The sequence below is a fragment of the Spinacia oleracea genome, chromosome 3 (assembly GCF_020520425.1).
Source record: "Spinacia oleracea cultivar Varoflay chromosome 3, BTI_SOV_V1, whole genome shotgun sequence".
In the NCBI taxonomy this organism is placed as follows: domain Eukaryota; kingdom Viridiplantae; phylum Streptophyta; class Magnoliopsida; order Caryophyllales; family Amaranthaceae; genus Spinacia; species Spinacia oleracea.
Window position 1 is genome coordinate 115,022,831 of NC_079489.1, and position 23,124 is coordinate 115,045,954.

The window sequence follows — 23,124 nt, forward strand, 5'->3', positions numbered from 1 at the left end:
AGCCACTCTCTTGAAAATGCCTTGTGATTGATAAGTACGCCGGCGTCATTTTTGAGACGGGCGTCCTTTTTATGACGAGCCACTATCTTGTGGGTGCCTTGTGATTGATAACGTACCCCGTCATTTTTGAGACGGGCGTCCTTTTTAATGACACCACTATCTTGTGAGTGACTTGTGATTGATAAGGTACGCCTCGTCATTTTTGAGACGGGCGTCCTTTTTTATGACGGCCCCTCTCTTGATTGAACTTGTGATTGATGGACGAGCCCAATATTTGACTGTCCTTTACGTTCTTTTGTAGCAAGCTAAGGACGCGGCATAGGGCGTCAGGGATAAGAATGGGAAACTACTCTGTCCCAGCTGAAGAAGAGAGCTGTGCCAGCTGGCTCTAGACTCCGAGTACCTTCAAAAAGCCAAACCCTACCCCGCCCCCCGTCTCTTGAGAAGGACGAGTCGAAGGTTGCTGAGGGGGTTGCCCTGATGACGATGAGATTGCGTGGACAACCCGTCTCTGTTTGTGGACTTGGTGTCCAAATCGAAGTCCGGTGGGCATCCGGACGAGCTGGAGGACCCTCTTTCTGGAATCCCGGCCGACGTCCGCTCCAGATACCTGCGGAGGTGCCCGCCGAGCTAGGTCATCGGGCGGTAAGTATTATTCGAACGTCGTTCAGACGTATCGAGCCTCCTCTGGCAGTTCTTGTTACTTCCGCGTCATCCTAAGGCCGTTGTTTTTCCTATAGCCAAAGACAAAGGGAAGGATGCAGCTGCTGCGCAGAGGACGAAACGTACCCGCTACTCCCCACTATTCGTCAAAGGATAGGGTGGCTATATGCCGTAAGGTTTTTAAGGCCGTCCCCGCAGAGTATGTTGCTTCTCTTCCTGGCTGCAAGACTGACGCCCAGTTTGGTGCGATCCAGGCCACTCTTCTCGACGTAAGTCTACTTTCAACTTGCTTGTACTTTTTCCTCTTTTAGAGTCATTTACTAACATGTCTCCTTTTGCAGTTGTTCTGCCGCATGGAATTCTGCAAGAGTTGGAAGACCCCGCACTGCTGAGGAGCTCAAAGCTCAGGTGGCTGAGTCCACCCACCATGGCGACTATGCGTTCAAATCCATTGAAGAGGTCCGCCTGCAGATGCAGACGACCATAGACCTTCAAGAAAAGGGGTAGCTGCGTTGAGGTCTGACAAGGCCGAGCTGCTTAGAAGATCTTGGCGCAGGACAAGACATGTGGCAATGGTCGAGGAGGCCAAGACAGCGGCGGCGGAAATACGGACGCTTCAGGACCAGTTGCGCGGAGTATCCTCAGGTCAAAGAGGCGGCTGAGGAAGCCGAGCATCTTCGTGGACTGGAGACGGCCAGATCGCAAGTTCGCACCTTGCGTGAGCGTCTTCTGGAATCCTATGATCAGGGGAGCAAGCGACAAGGACGCTGTTAAGCACGCCTGGGAGAGCCACATGTCAGAGTATGATCTTGCGTGGTTCCAGCGGCGAATGGAACATAGTGCCGCTGTGTTGGCTGCTGAGCGTCTTGGTCAGCCGCCCCCTGAGTTTGTATCATCTGATGATGAGGACGATGCGCCGCGCGCCCCCTGATTTGCTTCCTTCCCCGCTCTTTAAATTTTATTCAAGTGTTCCCGTGCCTAAGGCAAAAACATTATTTTTTAAGTTTTGGCGCTGCTGGCGTCTGTACCATTGTGCCTGCTGAGCACACAACAATTTCCTTCTTTTTTGTTTTTGAATTCTGAGCTACTTTTACACGCCTTTCTAACGGCGTTGTTTCATAAGTAAATAGTTGTTTTTAATGCTTTTTTATCTCGCATTTATTGCTCTTCATAATTTGATTATTCCTTAAACAATAGGCTTAATCAATAGGTATGGTAGCCAAGGTGCAACTGGTGTACACTAAGCACGTTGGTGCCGCAGCAACTGAGTATGCGCTAGGCACTACTATGGTCGTCTCTTTCTTTGGCGAGCGTGTCTATAACGATATTGATTGACGCAAGTCAATCAATAGGTATGATTGCCGCTAGACATGCTCGTCAAATGGACTGGACGGCCAAACGTTCGTGCCGCCTACTTCTGAGCAAGCAACCTTTGTTTCAAATTAATCGTGCCGCTGAACTTTTGAGCGAACAACCTTTGTTTCAAAGTTTTGGTGCCGCTGGCAACTGAGCATGCGCTAGGCACTACTATGGTCGTCTCTTTCTTTGGCGAGCGTGTCTATAACGATATTGATTGACGCAAGTCAATCAATAGGTGTGATTGCCGCTAGACATGCTCGTCAAATGGACTGGACGGCAAATCGTTCGTGCCGCCTAACTTCTGAGCAAACAACCTTTGTTTCAAAGTTAATCGCGCCGCTGAACTTTTGAGCGAACAACCTTTGTTTCAAAGTTGTTGGTGCCGCTGGCAACTGAGCATGCGCTAGGCACTACTATGGTCGTCTCTTTCTTTGGCGAGCGTGTCTATAACGATATTGATTGACTTGCGTCAATCAATAGGTATGATTGCCGCTAGACATGCTCGTCAAATGGACTGGACGGCCAAACGTTCGTGCCGCCGCACTTTTGAGCAAACAACCTTTGTCTCAAAGTTATGGTGCCGCTGAGCTATTGAGCAAACACCTATGTTTCAAAGTTGTTCATGCCGCTGGGCCTTTGAACAAATAACTTATGATTTTAGTTTATTTTGCCGCTGGCGCTTACTATGCCGTACTGGTTGCCAGCGGCTTGCTATACTGGGAAGGAGTTGGATAGGTGATCAGCCTACAACTTGGTGCTAATCTGGGCCACTTCTTAGGCTTCAAACAATTAGTCTTGCTGAGAGTTTTTGCTAATCTGGTCCACTTCTCATGCCGTCATATAATTAGGCTTTGGTTATGCATTGGAGTGTACATTTTTAATTCATGTGTGAGCAATAAATATTACGAGATACATAGAGTAGTATTATTTATAACTTTGCAAGGAGAATTTAGCCGGTTACAAAATAATTACTACCCTACTATGACCATTAGAGGCCGCCCCTTGGGCAATGGATCGTGGTAAGTAAGACAAAGCTAGCACATATCTAGAAAAATACTTCTTGAGATTGTCGGCATTCCAAGTGCGCAAAATAGCCGGCCTTGCATGTCTTGAATGCGGTAGGTTCCATCTCTAACCTCATCATAGATCTCGTAAGTCCCTCCCAAGTGGGCGTCAGCTTACCTTGTTCATTTGCTCGTCCTGTGGACTCCATTTTCCTGAGGACAAAATCTCCCACTTTGAGCACTCTATTAGAGACTCTCTGTTGTTATTCTTTGCCATCCTTATCTTGTACAGCTGTTGTCTGAGCGCTGCATTTCCTCTAACCTCGGGCAGAAAGTCCAAGGCTGCTTTCATTGTCTCCCAGTTAGCATTTTCGTCATACAGCATGACTCTCAACGTTGGTTCACACATTTCTATGGGTAGGACAGCCTCGGCGCCATAGGCTAGCAAGAAGGGTGTTTCACGGTTGAATTCTTAGCCGTAGTGCGGATGGACCATAAGACATTTGGCAGCTCATCAGCCCATAGACCTTTGGCTTCGTCAAGCTTCTTTTTCATTCCTTCGGAGATAATTTTGTTGAACCCTCAACCTGACCATTGGCTTGGGTCGTCCGACTGATGCAAAACAAGTGTGTATACCGTGATCTGCCAGCCACTCTTTCAGCTTAGGTCTCAAACTGGGCCCATTATCGAAGACGATAGCCTGTGGAATCCCAAAGCGAGTCATGATGTTCTTCCAAATGAATGCTCTCACATCAGTAGTTTTTATGTTTTTGAGCGCTTCTGCCTCACCCATTTGGTGAAGTAATCTACAGCAACGATGACATAACGCCTTCCTCCTGGTGCGGCCGTAAATGGGCCTAGAAGATCCATCCCCCATTTAGCAATGGAATTGGGCTTGTAATGGCGTCAGAACTCGTGCCGGTTGGTGTATTAGGTGGAAAAACGCTGGCATTTGTCACACTTCTTGACCAGTGAAATTGCGTCCTCCTTAAGAGTCGGCCAGTAGTAGCCGTTTCGAAGTGCCTTTTCAGCCAAAGCCCTTCCACCAATATGCGAGCTGCACAACCCCTGATGAAGGTCTTCTAGAATTTCCTGCCCCTTCTCAGGTGTTACACATCTTAACAAAGGACGGGAGTAGGCCTTTTTATAGAGGGTGCCGTTCCACATTTCAAACCAAGAGCATTTATTTTGAAGTTTTGCCGCTTCCCTTAAGTCTTCGGGCAAGACTCCATTCATTTTGAAGTTTACTATGTCATCCATCCATGTGGACGTTCTGTCAAGAGTTTTCACCTCCATTTGCTCAACACTTTTGTGCTCTTTTACCTCCCAAAACACGTGCCGAGGGGTATCACAAGACCGGAACTTGCCAACTTTGACAGGCATCAGCTTGGTTATTTTCCGAGCGAGGGACTTGCCTTACTTCAAAACTTTTCAGTGGCTCTACTTCCTGATGGACGGCCTGCATGTATTTGACCATAGTCGGATCCCTAGCTTCGTAGGTCCCATTAACTGGCTCACAATCAGTTGGGAGTCAGATAGTGCTACAACCTCCTCGGCGCCTGCCGCCTTACACATTTTAATGCCCAGAGCAGGGCTTCGTATTCGGCTTCATTATTTGACGCCTGGAAGTTAAATCGCATAGCATACTCAAAAGTGTCTCCTTCTGGGGAGTGACAGATTATCCCAGCTCCACATCCATTCTTGTGGATGACCGTCTACATACACTGTCCACACCGTGTTTGTATTCTTGGCAAAGTCAGGCCTCGTCATTTCAACAATAAAGTCGGCACATGCCTGCCCCTTGACAGCTTTCCTCGTCATAGGTGATATCAAAGGCGTTCAGCTCTATTGCCCAATTCAGCATTCGTCCTGACGCCTCCAGCTTTGTGAAGGGGAGTTTAGCGTTGATCTGTGTAGACCACTATTTTGTGAGCTAAGAAATAAGGACGGAGTTTTTTGCTAGCCATGAACAGAGCTAAGCCAAACTTTTCCACTGTAGGGTATTTTCCACTGTAACTATAAAAAAATCTATTCATGTCTAGCTTATTTATTTTATTTTATTCATAATAGATTTATTTTATTAGTTACAAGAAGTTTTGACATTAACATATACAATGAGCATCTCACCTACAAGTTACAAAGTTAAAGTAATCATCTGAAAGCTAGACATGAATAGATTTATTTTATTAGTTACAGGATGTTGAAGCCCCTCAGGCAAGCCTTTTATTAACTCCATCTCATCAACTCCTCTTGTAGTCAACCAACTCTATAACGTTCAAAGTGACTAACTCTACGTCTCAGAGTGGATGGTAATTGCCTACGCCTCATCCACCATTCCATGTCTCAACATCTCAATTGCATTTTTCTTTTCTTTGCCATGACAGTACAATATGCAGAAATACCTTTTACAAAGCACACCAACCAAAATTATTTCATGATAGTGAAATACGCAAACCCTGTCTTATTTGTTCATAATCATGACAGTAACTTCAAATCTTTATTTCATATAAGTATCAGTTTCAATGTGATGTACACATATAAGTTCATCTTACAACAAAATAAGAACAAAGAATTCTAATCTAAGATTTACACTTGTGTGTTTCTGGAACAGTTAATTGGAACTGGAATGGGGCATATGACACTCCAATATTTTCGGCTTCCCATTGACCATAACGTATAAAAGTTTATACTAACTACTAAGTATTATTAGTATCTCCCTTTCCACATTACTAAAATCCCTGAACTCGGTGTAAACATTGATCATATATGAAGACTTTGAAAAGCACTAATAGTAACCATACTCTAGACAGTATAAGCTTTAAGAAAATGTCCAAATTTCACTTCAAATTAACATCAGGTTACCAGTACATCCAAAATCCATAAGTCTTAACCATCATACAAGTCTAAATTGCAAAAGAAATCTCGACCATTGCATCTTAGCTGACATTTACATAATTTTCTTCTTTGATGATTTCACCTACTTAAACATACTCAAACTAAAAATTCAAGAAAGATATTAAATCCAAAGTTCATTCTAGCTAAATCATATTACCTACAACTAGCTAACCCCTGAAGATAAAATTTGTTTTAGGAGTAAAATTGTATCATAGAGAGTAATCCCATAAAATAGAGATGGTGATAAAAGATGAGAGGAGAGAGACAAAATTCATACCCATCATAAACCATATTTTCAAAATCGCATCCTTCTCCCCCATTACTGAGAGATGGTAAACCCTAGACAATGAAGAAACACAAAATTAGCAAATCTCAAATTGTAGAAGATTTAAACGGGGATGTAATGAAAGAAAAAGAGAAAACCTAGGATAGAGAATCTTAGGATAGAAATTGAATTAGGGAAAACAATCCAGCAAATCGATCAGAAGAAAAAAAGAAAGGAGAAAAGGGATAGCACGTGAAAGGCTCATGTTATACTGTTTGTAAGCTTGAAGCTTCTATTTTAAAGGTTTGGGATTAAGAGATGAAAATTTTGGAGAGCCGTCAAAATAATTGAAATTGAGGAATTTAATTTTGAGCATCCTTCATTGTACGTGCCTGTACTTTTTGTCATACAACTTAGATGGAACTATCCAAAACAAGATATAATTGACATTGTTGTTGGCTAGTAAAAAATAAATCGAGCTTGTTAAAAATAAGGTATATCATTAATTACCTTCACGAATATTGACGAGACGAGCATGAAAGTGTTCGAGCTTGGCTCATTTACTTAATGAGCTTAATATTGGATTTAAATAATAATAATGAGTAACTACCAACAACATACATGGACACAACCAATACACCACCAACAACATGTCAATCTATATCGTGTTTTGAAGTTCCATCAACGTTGTTGATAGTTATCCTAAACAATTTAGATCAAGTGTTTCAAAATAAGTTTTATATTTCCTTTGTTTTCAATTATATATTTCAATTAATATAATTCAATTAATATGCAAAACCAATGTATTTCAATTAAATGACTATATCAATGAAATAACATGCTATAAAATTAAACCTAATCATACTGAAATCTCATCGTCATGGTTTAGAAACTTGAGAATAGTCATCAATAAGTTTAATTTCACGACATTCAATCTTCTCTTTATTCATTTTACCTTTATTTCTTCAATGAATTGAAGGGAAATAAGGGAACTCCTAATTTTGTTACAATCTAGAGAATTTACTTAATATTTTAATAAAACAATATAAAAGTAATTGACAAATATTGTCAAATAAACAAATAGATTATAGTATACATTTTTATAAGATTAATGTCGCGAGTGATTTACTTTTAAAGTTAATTGCTTTATGTACAAGATTTTTATTTATTGAAATAAGATAACACATGAAGGTTTAATATTTTATTAAAAGAATATAAACAATAATTGACATAAGATTTGTCTTTTTATATTTGAGGGTATAAAAGTAAATGCCAAAAATCTCAAAAAGAGTTTTCATCAAGGCTTGAACCCCAACCTAAATGTCAATAGTACTTAAGCATTCAAACCACCAAGTAAAAATGTTTTTTGTGTAATACGTTACATATTTGTGTTATACACTTATTCTATACTGGAACTTTTTCGGGCCTGACATTGCCCACCCAAATTTTTCCTTCCAATCGCGACCACCACCGGCAAACTACCGTCGTCACAACTACCTCCTAACCACCAGCACGTGGTCATTCACGTCCAAACACCAGCGAAACTTCCGCTGACTTCCCTTCGCAACCACCAGATCCCCCCAATATTTGTCGCAAGTCTCGCAACTCCCTACCACCCTGCATCTCGATATGTTCGCACGACACAACCCACCAGCCAACGTCTGCACCACCCATCGTCCGCACTAGGCACCATTCGTAGACACCACCCAACCTCCATTCCGCTAGACAACCCAACCACCGTTCTCTGCGAACCGCCCATCCGCTGTCCGCACCACCCACCAACAAAATTTAAATGATTAGGATCTTTCTCAAACCGTCGCGACCCACTTTACTTGACTTCAATCGCCTCACAGGATGGTGGGTGAGGAGTGGTCGGAGTGGTCGTGCGATTGTCGGTGAAGAGGAACGACGTGGTGGACAACGGTAGAGGAGAGAGAAATTTACAACCCCCATTCTAAAATTAAGTTAATCAATCACTTTCCTAATTATTCTATTTATTATTTAAGCAAATACAAATAATTAATTTTGAAATTTTTTGAAATTACAAAACCATTCCATAAAAGAATTGTGTATTTAAATATAAAGATAAAAACAATTAGAATCATTAAATATTTTATATTAAATTAAAAATAAAAGAAAACAAATTTTGTGGCCCATATTTATTCTAAGCTATGGTCATCTTTATTATGACCACAGTAGAAAGATCCGGTTTATAATAGTGTTTATACAAATCAAATACTTCGAATACTTTGGCTTATCAAAAAAGGAAAAAAAAAACTTATGTACTTTGGGGTCCAAATCCAACTTTCTTATTCCATTGACGTGTAGTAAGTTCCTTCATATTAGCCGCAATTTTTTGGTTGTACCCGTGTACAGGTAGATGCATCCTCATCCAAAACGACGTCGTTTTGTGTTGTTAAGATGAACATTAATATACTAGTATGAAAATGAACATTACCTTTTCGGAAATTAACATTTATTATTTATTGGAATTGAACATTTACTATTTCAGAAATTAACATTACTATTTTGGAAAGGAAATTTTGATATTTACTACTTTAAAAATACACCACTTTTGTATTTACTACCTTGTGAAAATTTTATTTAAATTACTACCTAAATTCCAATATTTTATTATTTACTACCACTTTACAGTTTTCACGTTTTAAAATTAAGATATCTCTTTCGTTTCTTAATCGTTAATTGATCACAGTTTATTATTTTCCTTTTTCTATATTGATTTCATTGAGAGCGACATTTTAAAACAATTCATTTGATAATTCATGAATATTTTTAAATTTATAAATAATGTTTGATGTGAACAAAAAGGCTTGTCCACCATGGACGAATCAGAATGACGACATGTGAACCTCCCATCTCAAGAGCCATACGCTCTGGACCCTTTAACGGCCTTGTAATGGAAATTACAGGATAATCATGGGTCGGGGAAATTAGAGGCCCAAATGCTAAATGGGCCTCTCAAAGACTCACCTCCATATTTGATAAGGACACATGTCCTATCTCCAAGGTTAACCTATCGGATAACTAGGTTTTCTGGAACAAATCCAAGAACCCTAGCCTTATAAATAGTTTAGATCCCAAGGAAGGAGCGATCAATTCATTCCACCAACCTTAATTATTTATGCTCTAACTTCTCTCTAAAAAAAATTCTCTCTCTATCAAATACTTACTTAGGCATGGAGGGAATATTCCTACTGAATATTCTTGTTTTGCAGGTTGTACGAAGATTGTGTCATCGCATACATGCTACAGAGATCTGTACTTTGGGTTCCAATCCAATTTTCGTATTCCATTGACGTGTAGTAAGTTCATTCATATTAGCCGCAATTTTTTGGCTTTACACGTGTACAGATAGAGCTGGCTGCACCCCTATCCAAAACGACGTCGTTTTGTGTTGTTTAAGATGAACATTAATATACTAGTATGAAAATTAACATAAACTATTTCGGAAATGAACATTTATTTATTTATTTGGAATTGAACATTTACTATTTCAGAAATTACATTTACGTTTTGAAAAGGATATTTTGATATTTACTACTTTAAAAATACACAACTTTTGTATTTACTACCTATGAAAATTTTATTTTAAACTACTGCCTTAAACTTCCATATTTTTATTATTTACTACAACTTTACAGTTTTCACGTTTGCATTTAAAAAATCTCTTTCGTTTCTTATCGTTTAAAGTGATTTCAAAGTTCATTATTTTCCTTTTTCTATATGGAGTTCATTGAGAATGACATTTTAAAAACAATTCATTTTATAATTCATAAATATTTTCTCTAAAATATTTTCTCTCTCTATCAAATACTTACTTAGGCATCGGATGGAATATTGCTTCTTGAAAATGTTTCTTGTTTTGCAGGTTGTACGAAGATTGTGTCATCGCATACTTTTGATAACTCCTTGGAAAGGGGTTGACACATCAGCACCAACAAAGGTTCCCACATTATTTGGCGCCTTTGTGGGGAGGTATAGTATCATGGAAGACTTGCAATCTGACACCCACGAGAGTAGGGATGACTCAAGACAAGGCGTCCACACGAAAGGAGCCCTTCGCGAATTCTCCTCGCATAAATTTCCAGCCTACATCAGAAAGTACGACACCAAACGAAGGTCGGGTAGCTGTGACACCCATGGAAGCAGAGGTAAGCCGACCTGCTTCAGCAAGATCACTGTAACAGATGCTACACGGCCTTCGCCAAGACATCACTGCAGAATGGAAGATACAGCTGTAACATGCCCTCCGAGAAGTGATTGCAAGATCCTTTAACAATGTCGGCCTAGAGCCTGGGACAAGTCAAGACGAGTTAACTAGCAGTTGGGAAAGACAAAGAGGAACTTCTTCTTAGTCCTGTCAGGAGAAATTGGTGAGAGGCGAAGCATCAGATACCGACTCCGCACCTAGGTGGTTCGCTCACCTGAAGCTCCCAACTACCATGTGAGAGAGGGACGCCCGAGGCGGCGGCTGGGATCGGTAATCATATCCAGCAAGGGGTCACACCCACGATGCTAGGATACGCATCCCCTATGCATCAACATCATGTCTGCACCTATAGAGCCCAAGGTGAAAGCTCCCATCATTGACGCTTACGATGGTACTTCTGATCCTAACATGCATTGGGTAGCATACCGACATCACATGTAAGTATAAGGGACCAATGAAGCTACCTAGTGCAAATACTTTCTGGCTACATGAAAGGAGCGCGTCCAAGTGGTTTGAAAGGCTGTCAATCGGGTCCAATAACTTTTTTCGGGGAATTAGAGGCTGTTTTTTCCTCTTGGTTATGGCTTATAAAGAAGAGCAAAAGACGTGTATGCATTTAGGACGCATACACTAGGGGCATGAAGGGTCATTGAGAAGATATGTAAAGCAGTTCAATAAGGAAGTCGGCCAATCCCAGACTTGCCAGATGAAATAGCCCTTGATAACTTTGTGCGTGCGTTGAAGAAGGGATCTTTCAAATTTGACCTGCTAGAAAAAAGTGTGAAGACAATGGAAGATGTACTGGATGAAGCTAAAGCCTTCATACATGCTATAGAGATATGTAGTTTCACAAACGAGTCGAATCTACCGAACACAGTGGCCCCTCCCAATTCAAGAGAGATAACTCTACTGTTCAGGCTATTGGTATCTGGGCCGTAAATGAAAAAACATCAGGATCACACGTGTTGAAGAGAGAACGTCCGGTGGCTGATAAAACATTTGAATACGGCACAGATCTTTGCACAACCTTATGGATGTGAGTCCAAGGCAAGAGATACATCGCCCTTTTTCGGATAAGTTGTCTATGGAGAATCTATATTTCAGATTATTTTGCCAATTTCATAATGACATAGGTCATGACACCAAAGACTGCGAAAATTAAGAGAGCTTTGGACGGTTTTGGCAGCCAGAGGGTTTTTTAAACCAATATCTCCGCAAGACAGTTAGCAACAATGCTAGAAGTCGCAAAGAGTCACCACGCCTCTGTCTAAATATGAGGATATTCCATCGGACTTTAGAGTCGTAGCCGTCATTTTGGGTGGACTAGCATATGGGGGACCTACGAATCCAAGGCGTCAAGACTATGAACAATTTTCTGAACAGGAAAATACCAGCAATCTGGAGAATACCCCTCGCATAGAATCTTAGAGGACGATTACCGAAGGTAGGCAACCCCATATGATGACGACCCATTAGTTGTAGAGATCAGGGTGGCTAATTTGAGAGTAAAGAGAGTTCTGATTGATACGGGAGAAACTCATCCGATATAATCAGTCTTCAATACCTAAAGAAGTTGCAACATGATCCGAGCATAATATAGACGTCCATAGCCCATTGGTAAGTTTTGGAGGAAGCATAATTCGTCCTATAGGTGTCGTCTCACTCTCTGTTCAGATTGGGGAACCTCCACTGGTTAGGCAGAGTTCAACTCGTTAGTACTTGTGCAAGACCTCACTATGTTCAACATTATGTTAGGCCGACCAACCTTGAACTACATTAGAGCAATAATCTTTCCTCACTTGTACTAATGAAATTTGTGGCAAACACTGGGGAAATCGGCACTATTTATGGGAATCAACAATGGCCAGAGATTTTTATTTCACTATGCTCGACTCGGCAGCTTGGGGGGCGACTACTAAAGAAGTCGGCTGTAAATGCCAGCAAAAAGGCGAAAGAGAACGTATACCCTTAGAAATGCCCATGGCCCACGCCTTAGATAGGTGTCCTGAGCCTGTGGAGCACACTACGATATTGAATTACCAAAATGATCCAGCAAATCGATCAAAAGAAGAAAGGAAAGGAGAAAAGGGATAGCACGTGAAAGGCTCATGTTATACTGTTTGTAAGAACAATACTCTAAAGCTTCTATTTAAAGGTTTGGGATTAAGAGATGAAAATTTTGGAGAACCGCCAAAATAATTGAAATTGAGGAACTTAAATTTTGAGCATCCTTCAATTGTACTTGCCTATGCTTTTTCATAGTAAGTTAAGGTAACTACCAACAACGTAGATGGAACTATCCAAATACGATATAATTGACATTGTTGTTGGCTAGTTTATTGGTAATATATGTTGTTAGTAGTTACCTTGAATACTTTTTAGATTTAAATATTTCAAAATAAGTGTTTTTCCCCCCCATTTGTTTTCAGTTAATATGGAAAACCAATATATGATTGTCATTTCAAATTGTTCACAATAGTGAAGAAAATGAGCCGATACTTTTGCGAACTTCTCGCAAAAAAGCTCGCTCAAAACTCAACCAAACTTTTTTATCGACCTTAGTCCACTAACATGCTCGTTTGCATTTCGAGTTTGAACTCGGGCTTCAATCAAGCTTGTTAAATAAGGTATATATCATTAAATTACCTTCACGAATATTGACGAGTCGAGCATGAAATCGTTCAAGCTTGGCTCGTTTACTTAATGAGTTTAATATTTAGATTTAAATAACAATCAGGGTTACTACAGACAACCTACATGGACACAACCAATACCCCAACCAACAACAATGTCAATCTATATCGTGTTTGGAATTTCCATCAACGTTGTTGGTAGTTATCCTAAATAATTTTTGATCAAGTGTTTCAAAATAAGTTTTATATTTCCTTTGTTTTCAATTAATATATTTCAATTGAACCAATTAATTTAATATGCAAAACCAATGTATTGCAATTAAATTACTATATCAATGAAATAATATGCAATAAAATTAAACCTAATCTTACTGAAATTTCATCGTCATGGTTAGAAACTGGAGAATAAATAGTCATCAAAAAGTTTAATTTCACGACATTCAATCTTCTCTTTCTTCATTCTTACCTTTATTTCTTCAATGAATTGAAGGGTAATAGGGGAACACCTAATTTTGTTACGATCTCGAGACTTCACTTAATATTTATTAAACCAATATAAAAGTAATTGAAAATATTGTCAAATAAACAAATAGATTATAGTATACATTTTTATAAGATTAATGTCGTGAGTGATTCACTTTTAAGTTAATTGCTATATGTACAACATTTTTACTTATTAAGATAACACATGAAGGTTTAATATTTATTAAAAGAATATATACAATAAATGACATAAGATTTTTCTTTTTATACTTGAGGATATAAAATGCCAAAAAATCTCAAAAAAGAGTTATCATCAAGGCTTGAACCCCAAACCTAAATGTCAATAATACTTTAGCAATTCAAACCACCAAGGCAGAATAGTTTTTTGTGTAAGACGTTACATATTTGACTATTTGTGTTATACACTTATTCTATACTGGAACGTTTTTAAAAAACATTGTTCGGGCCTGACATTGCCCACCCAAAATTCTGTCTTCCAATCACGACCACCACCATAAACTACCACCGTCATATCAACGTCCCAACCACCAACACGCGGTCATCCCCGTCCCAAACACCAGCGAAACTTCCGCTGACTTCCCTTCGCAAACACCAGCGCCCCCCCAATCTCTGTTGTAAGTCTCGCAACTCCCTACCACCCTGCATCTCGATCTGTTCGCACGTCACATCCCACCAGCCACTGTCTACACCACCCACCGTCTGCACCACCCACCGTTCGCACCAAGCACCGTTCTTAGACACCACCCAACCACCGTTCTCCGTGTACTGCCCATCCGTTGTCCGCATTACCCACCCAACAAAAATTAAATGATTAAGATCTTCCTCAAACCGTCGCGACCCACTTTACTTGACTTCAATCGCCTCACAGGATGGTGGGCGGTGGGTGAGGAGTGGTCGGAGTTGTCGGGCGATTGTCGGTGAAGAGAAACGACGTGGTGGACGGCGGTAGAGTAGAGTGAAATTACAACCCCCTTTCTAAAATTAAGTTAATTGTTAGTTAACTTTCCTAATTGTTCTATTTATTGATTTAAGCAAATACAAATAATTAATTTTGGAAAATTCAGAAATTACAAAAACCATTTCCCTAAAAGAAATTGTGTATTTAAATATAAAGATAAAACAATTAGAATCATTAAAATATATTTATATTAAATTTTAAAAAAGAAAATAAGTTTTTGTGGCCCATATTAATTCTAAGTTATGGTCATCTTTATTATGACCATAGTAGAAAGATCCGGTTTATAATAGTGTTTATACATATCAAATACTTCGAATACTTTGGCTAATCAAAAAAGGAAAAAAGCTTTTGTACTTTGGGGTTCCAAATCCAATTTTTTTATTCCATTGACGTGTAGTAAGTTGATTCAAATTATTCGCAATTTTTTTCCTGTACCCGTGTACAGGTAGAGCTGGCTGCACCCCCATCCAAAACGACTTTTTTTTGTGTGTTTAAGATGAATATATACCAGTATGAAAATGAACATTTACTATTTCGGAAATGAACATTTATTTATTTATTTGGAATTGAACATTACTATTTTGGAAAGGAAGTTTTGACATTTACTACTTTAAAAATACACCACTTTTGTATTTACTACCTTATGAAAATTTTATTTTAAATTACTACCTTAAACTTCCAATATTTTATTATTTACTACCACTTTACAGTTTTCACGTTTTAAATTTAAAAAATCTCTTTCGTTTCTTAATCGTTTAAAGTGATTCAAAATTCATTATTTTCATTTTTCTATATGGATTTCATTGAGAACGACATTTTTAAACAATTCATGTGATAATTCATAAATATTATTAAATTTTATAAATAATATTTGATGTGAACAAAAAGACTTGTCCACCATGGACGAAACAGAATGCGACATGTGGAACCTCCCATCTCTCATGCCATACGCTCTAGACCCCTTAACGGACCTTATAATGGAAATTACGGGTAAAGGCAATTAGAGGCCCAAATGCTATATAGACCTCTCAAAGACTCCACCTCCATATCTGATAAGACTCCAAGGTTAACCTATAAGATAACTAGGGTTTTCTGGAACAAATCCAAAAACCCTAGCCTTATAAATAGTTCAGATCCCAAGGAAGCGGCGATCAATTCATTCCCACCAACCTTAATTATTTATGCTCTAACTTCTCTCTAAAACATTTTCTCTCTCTATCAAATACTTACTTAGGCATCGGAGGGAATATTCCTACTGGAATATTCATGTTTTGCAGGTTGTACGAAGATTGTGTCATCGCATACTTGATACCTCCTTGGAAAGGGTGACACATCAGCACCAACAAAAAGTTCCTACATTATTGGGGGCCTTCTGTGGGGAGGTACAATACCATGGAAAACTTGCAATCTAACACAGACGAGAGTAGGGATAACTTAAGAGAAAGGCGTCCACACGAAAGGAGCACTTCGCGAAATCATCCTCGCATAAAATTCCAGCCTACAACAGAAGGTACGACGCCAACCGAAGGTCGGGTAGCTGTCACACCCATTGATGTGGAGGTAAGCCGGCCTGCTTCAGCAAGATCACTGCAACAGATGCTACACGGTCTTCGCTAACACATCACTGCAGAATGGAAGATAGAGCTATAACATACCCTCCGTGAAGAGATTGCAAGGTCCTTTAACGAAGTTGGCCTAGAGCCGGGACAAGTCAAGACGAGTTCACTAGAATTCGGGAAAGATGATTACGAACTGCTTCTTAGTCCTGTCAGGAGAAATTTGATGACTGGCGAAGCATCAGATCCTAGGATGAAGACGAACTGCTTCTCTCACCTGAAGCTCCCAACTACCATGTGTTAGAGGGATGCCCGAGGCGGTGGATGGGATCAGTACATCATATCCAGCAAGGGGTCATACCCACGATCCTAGGATACGCATCCCCTTCTGCATCAACATCATGTCTGCACCTAAAGAGCCCAAGGCGAAAGCTCCAATCATGGACGCTTACGATGGTAATTCTGATCCTGACATGCATTGGGTAGCATACCGGTATCACATGTAAGTATAAGGGACCAATGAAGCCACCTAATGAAAATACTTTCTGGCAACATTAAAAGGAGCCACGTCCAAGTGGTTTGAAAGGCTGACAATTGGGTCAATAACTTTTTTTCGGGGAATTAGAGACTCTTTTTTCCTCTCGATTTATGGCTCACAAAAAAGAGAAAAAGACGAGTATGCATTTAGGACGCATACAACAGGGGAAGGAAGATTCATTGAGAAGATATGTAAAGCAGTTCAATATGGAAGCTGGCCAAATCCCAGACTTGTCAGATGGAATAGCCCTTGATAACTTTGTGTGTGGGTTGAAGAAGGGATCTTTAAAATTTGACCTTATAAAAAAGAGTGTGAAGACAATGATAGATGTACTGGACGAAGCTGAAGCCTTCATACATGTTACAGAGATATGTAGTTTCCTAAACGAGTCGAAATCTACCGAACCCAGTGGCCCCTCCAAATTCAAGAGAAATAACTCTACTGTTCGGGCTAGTGGTATCTGGGCCGTAAATGATAAAACATCAGGAGCACACATGTTGAAGAGAGAACGTCCGGTGGCTGATAAAACATTTGAATACAACATAGATCTTTGCACAATCCTTATGGATGTGGGACCAAGGATAGAGATAGAGCGTCCTTTTCTAATTAAGTCGTCTATGGAGAATCGAGATTTCGGATTATTTTGCCAATTTCATAATGACATAGGTCATGACACCAAAGACTGCCGAAAATTAAAGAGAGCTTTGCATGATTTGGCATCCAGAGGTTTTTTGAAACAATATCTCCGCAAGATAGTTAGCAACAATGCTAGAAGTCGCAAAGAGTCACCAACGCCTCTGTCTGAAGATGAGGATATTCCATCGGACTGAGAGTTCGTAACCGTCATTTTGGGTGGACTAGCATCTGGGGGACCCACGAATCCAAGGTGTCAAGACTATAAACGAGGTTTTGAGCAGGAAAATACCAGCAATCTGGAGAATATCCCTCGCATAGAAATCTTAGAGGACGATTACCGAAGGTAGGCAACCCCATATGATGACGACCCATTAGTTGTAGAGATCAGGGTGGCTAATTTGGGAGTAAAGAGAGTTCTCATTGATACGTGAATCTCGTCCGATATAATCAGTTTTCAATGCCTAAAGAAGTTGCAACATGATCCAAGCATAATATAGGACGTCCATAGTCCATTGGTAAGTTTTGGAGGAAGCATCATTCGTCCTATAGGTATCGTCTTACTCTCTGTTCAGATTGGGGAACCTCCACTGGTTAGGCAGAGTTCAGTTCGTTTTGTGATTGTGCAAGACCTCACTGCGTTCAACATTATATTAGGCCGACCAACCTTACATTAGTGCAATCATTGTTCCTCACCTGTTATTAATGAAATTTGTGGCAAACTATGGGGGCATCAATAATTGCAGAGATTTTTTTATCTCACTACACTCGACTCGGCAGCTTGGGGAGCGAATACTAAAGAAGTCGGCCGTAAATACCAGCAAAAGACAAAAGAGAACATATACCCTTAGAAATGCCCACGGCCCACGCCGCAGATAGGCGTCCTGAGCCTTTGGGAGCACACTAAGATGTTGAATTAGGGAAAACGATCTAGAAAAAATCGATCAGAAGAAAGAAAGGATAGGAGAAAAGGGATAGCACGTAAAAGGCTCATGTTATACTATTTGTAAGCACAATACTCTTAAAGGTTCTATTTTAAAGGTTTGGGATTAAAGGATGAAAATTTTGGAGAGCCGCCAAAATAATTGAAATCGAGGAACTTAAATTTTGAACATCCTTCAATTGTATTAATTTGCCTGTGCTTTTTGTCACAGTAAGTTAAGGTAACTACCAACAACGTAGGTGGAACTATCCAAAACAAGATATAATTCACATTGTTGTTGGCTAGTATATTGGTAATGTCCATATATGTTGTTAGTAGTTACCATGAATAATTTTTAGATTTAAATATTTCAAAATAAGTGTTTTTCCCCCATTTGTTTTTCAATTAATATGGAAAACCAGTATATGATTTCCATTTCAAGTTGTTCACAATTGTGGAGCAAATGAGCTGATACTTTCGCGAACTTCTCGCAAACAAGCTCGGTCAAAACTCAACCAAACTTTATTGTTTGACCTTAGTCCACTACATGCCCGTTTGCATTTCGAGTTTGAACTCGGGCTTAAATCGAGCTTGCTAAAATAAGGTATATATATAAATGCAGAAATTTCAGATTTGGCAGAACATAACATATTATTTACAAAGCTACTCTACTAATAGGGAATTCACTAAACATTTTTAGGAATGAAACCAATGAAATCTACTACTTAGAATTGTAGAAAATTGTCCCTACCAACTTGAGTAAGCCAAATAACAATCAACAAGAAAGAAGAAAAATAGCTAAGCACATAGTATGCAAAAAAGGCAAAAAGAAAAATAAATTAAGAAACATACTCTAAGCTTAGAAATTTCAACCTACCAAAGTTTATTTAGACAACCCAATATCACAAGGACTATATTTTTTTTATATATATATTATCAACTAAATTCCAAAAGAAAAGTTAGTATCTTAGTTAAACTTTGAGTAAAGAAAGAATATAAATCTCCCCGGCAACGGCGCCAAAATTTGATACGTGTCGTTTACCGTATTAAATTAAAAACCTATCTTTAGACCTTCAAAAATATTGACAAGTAGTAAAAAGGGTAAGAAAGGGTCGATCCACAGGGAGTCTACTGCCTAAATTCATTGTTTAACTAAAAACATTTTCAGTCACATAATTAAGTTGGACTACACAATTATTTACACTATTTAAAGAGATTGGGGGGGTTGGAGATAAATATTAACCCAGAGAATTAGATAACTGAAAAACTAATCTACTCTTTACATGTGATGACACTACTAACCGTTTCAATCCCATAAACCTTACTGGATTTAGTTAATTAACCGTAACACACAATTGATCTTGAGGATTTACCAATTCTAACTATTAGACTAATTGTAGAGTCTTAAATAACAAAGACTCCCTGTACTCCCTTATTCATAACCAATTATGAACTAAGCCAAATTGATTCTAAACCAGCCCAACTCACACAAATCTGATCGCAACGTGTATAAATTAGACTTGGTATCATTAAGAACTAGGAGACATCATTAGTCCTAATTATTCTAACCAATTAAATGGTTAGACTAATTATTAAACTTACTCTCTAATTTAAATTAAACCATGATTGCAGATTTAATGTAAATTAGGGGTCACTTTACTATATAATCTAAACTAAGCTAGACAATATAGCTAACAATAATTAGCACCATACATACACTAGTAATACGTATAGTAGTAGTTTAGGCAATGATTCAAAAGCAACTCCAAATAATAATTAACTGGCAAAATCACTCAAGGAGATAATAGTATCCAAAATCAATTCATAATATTGAAAATAGAAATTTGATAATTAACAAAGTGAATGAGCAGATCATGAAGATATTAAACACGTATGAATTTGACAAATTGAGAGGAAGAACTCATTAATTTTTTGCGCAAGAACACCAAACGAACCCGGGTTCGACCCCGTACTCCTCCGTTGTTCTTGTTCGGCCTTGGATTGAGGCTAAGCTCCCCTCCAATGGTTATCTTCTCTTCTCAATTGCCCCAATTCAAACGTAATTAACAATCTTCAACTGGTGATTTTCTAACTCTTGTGTGTGTCGTCTCTTTCTCTGTGTATATTTTTTTGTGTGTTCCCGTATAGGGTTGAGATGAAAATTTATATATGACAAACCCTAATTTGAGCGGAGATCTCAGAGCCAGAAAATCATCCATGTGATGATTGAATAACCGATAACCGTGCTCCGAATTTGCAGCAGATACGCTAAATAGAGCTTTAGAGAAGGAGTTTGAATTGGTTGCTGATTTCTAGCGCTTTCCTTCTTGACTTGCAGAATGTGAGGCTCAAAGAGGAAGGTGGAAAATTTCCTCTTGAATATCACGTGTTAGTGTGCTCCAATTCAATAACTTTGACTTTTCTAACTCATTTTCCTTGGTTTTCATTTGTCTTATTTGCAATAGAAATGGGCTGGGCTTCACGTAGTATTGTTAGAAGATGTGGCTTCTCTCAACTCCTTAAAATATTCAGCTTCCGTTGGGTATATGCTGGTCTCCAAAATATACTGCTCATCATTCATATTAATAGAACATTTTGTTATTAATACTAGGATAAATATACTTAACAATATTAAAAGTACGGTAAATATTGCACTTATCACCTTCCATCGAACTTTCCTTAGCCATGAGCAAATACACCAACTCTCCATGATCTAGAGCTTGTTCAATCTCTCGTTCAGTAGCCAACATGGTGAGATTCGGCTTCTTTTTTTGCTGCACACTCATGGATCGAACCGCTTGTGATGACATAGGCTTTAGCATAATCTTCTTGCCTTTGTCTCTCAATTCATACTCGTTGCTTCTCCCCTTGTGAACCACGTCCCTATCAAACTGCCAAGGACGACCCAACAAAATATGACAAGCATCCATAGGAATAACATCACAAAGAATCTCATCCACATACGAACCCATAGTCAAACCAACCCTTACTGGTTTCGACACCTTCACACTATTACCCTCATCGAGCCAATGGAGTGCGTATGGCCTAGGATGGGCTGTAGTGATTAAGCCTAATTTCGAAACCATCTCACTAGAAGCAACATTGGTGCAACTCCCCCCATCAACAATCACACTACACCACTTATCTTTCACTAGACATTTAGTATGAAACAACTGATCTCGTTGGTCCGAATCAGTAGATGCAATTTGGGTTTGTAGAGCTCTAAGAACCAGATTTGTGTCATAAACTAGAGCCTCATACCCCTCCTCCTCCTCTTCATCGCCACTCTCATCAAACACAAATACGTCCCCCAACCTCTTCTCCTCTTCAAACAACTCCTCACGGCATTCAACAGCTTCTTTCAAGGTCACTACCCATTTATTTGGACACGCATTTTGATAATGCCTAAACCCTTGACACTTAAAACAACGCACCTTGGACAGACTTGTTTATTTGGTTGAGTTAACTAATTTTGGGGCAGCCGTAGAATTACTTGAACCTACGGTACTAGGTGATGTGTTTGGTTTCAAGATAGGTTCGGATTTAGACCAAGACAAGACTTGGCCTTACCATCCATACTTGACCCTCCCCCATATTTTGCTTTCCCTTGGTTTTCCAATTTTAAACAAAGTCCACAAAGAGTATCAAAATCAGAATATGGATAAAGGTCTACGGTATTGGCAATATTGTAGTTTAAACCCCTTAAAACTCTAGACAGTTTTTGTTCCTCAATCTCCTCAATTTCCCCCACTAAGGACAACTTTTCAAACTCATCAATATATTCAGCCACACTCATTTTCCCTTGCCTCAATTCAGCAATTTTACAGTAAGTCGTTATTCTATGAGTTGTTGGCACATACCTTTTACGTAGCTTATGTTTCAAAGACTCCCAAGAGCTGATTTTCTCCTTCCCATCACGAATTCTCTTGGACTTCAGTCCTTCGAACCACAATGAAGCTCCTCGTCCTAGCTTCAATATGGCATACTTAGAACGCTTCTCATCATCAATGTCCTTGAAATCGAACATTCGCTCTATCTTGCGCTCCCATTCCAAATAAGCTTTCGGATCTGTTCCACCAACAAATTCAGGAAGTTCCATGACTTTGAATTCATCCACAACCCGTAGTGGATCACGTCTAGGATGCCTTCAAAATCCCCCATCTCGAACGTTCTTTAAGGCTTCTTGGAGATGTTGTAGAAAGTCAGGATCGTCAAAATCCATTTTAGCTCGTAAGAATCACGAACAGCAGCTCTGATACCACAAATGATACAACTTTAAAAACTCGTTGTATGAGTAAGGATAGTTGATTAACAAGCTAGACCTATAGCTCGTCAAACGTGATTGAAAGGCAAGACCTATTGACTCACAATCGGCTCTTTGAGTAGGAAACATATCCAAAACAAAGAAAAGGTTGAATTATAATCAGTAATTCAAAGTAAACTGAAAACAAGTTTTTATTCTTCAAAATTGGTTGTTTTATTCCGTTCAACAAGCTGGCTATAAATAGCCTAAACACTCAGCTAAAAACTGGTGGTTACAAGAGATTTAAACAGCCATTTAAAATCCATTTAAGAGCCTTTAAAACCGGTGGTTACAAAACTCTAAAATCCTCCTAATTCAGTCACCAATTTGGAGGTTACAAAGGCTTAAAACCCTCCTTACAAACAGCAATATTTAAAGCTAAGTACAAGACTGAATTGTCCAAACAAAAGGTTTTAGCGCAATTTTGGTCCCAAACACCTGTTCTGTCACCAACTGCATTGCCTGTAGGTTCCTCACCTCCAACCACCTATCCTTGCTTTCTTTAATCAAGTCTTTCACCCTTGCTAAAGAGCAACTAGTGTTTCTGAACACCACTTCATTTCTATGAAGCAAAATGGCCCACACCGTAGATATAAACTCTACTACCCTCACATCATCGATGTTATCCTCCTTGAAGAGGAAAAGCAAATTACTCATTAT

The 23,124-nt window shown here is 39.2% G+C and overlaps 1 long non-coding RNA gene across 1 annotated transcript; it reads right to left on the bottom strand.

The window, feature by feature from the left end:
- Positions 1–5,230: 5,230 nt before the first annotated feature.
- LOC130469300 (uncharacterized) lies at positions 5,231–6,421 on the bottom strand. Its single transcript, XR_008929751.1, has 3 exons — positions 6,345–6,421; positions 6,199–6,260; positions 5,231–5,428 (listed from the first exon to the last, which is right to left on the bottom strand). It is a non-coding gene; the product is annotated as an uncharacterized lncRNA (long non-coding RNA).
- Between the last annotated feature and the right edge of the window lie 16,703 nt (positions 6,422–23,124).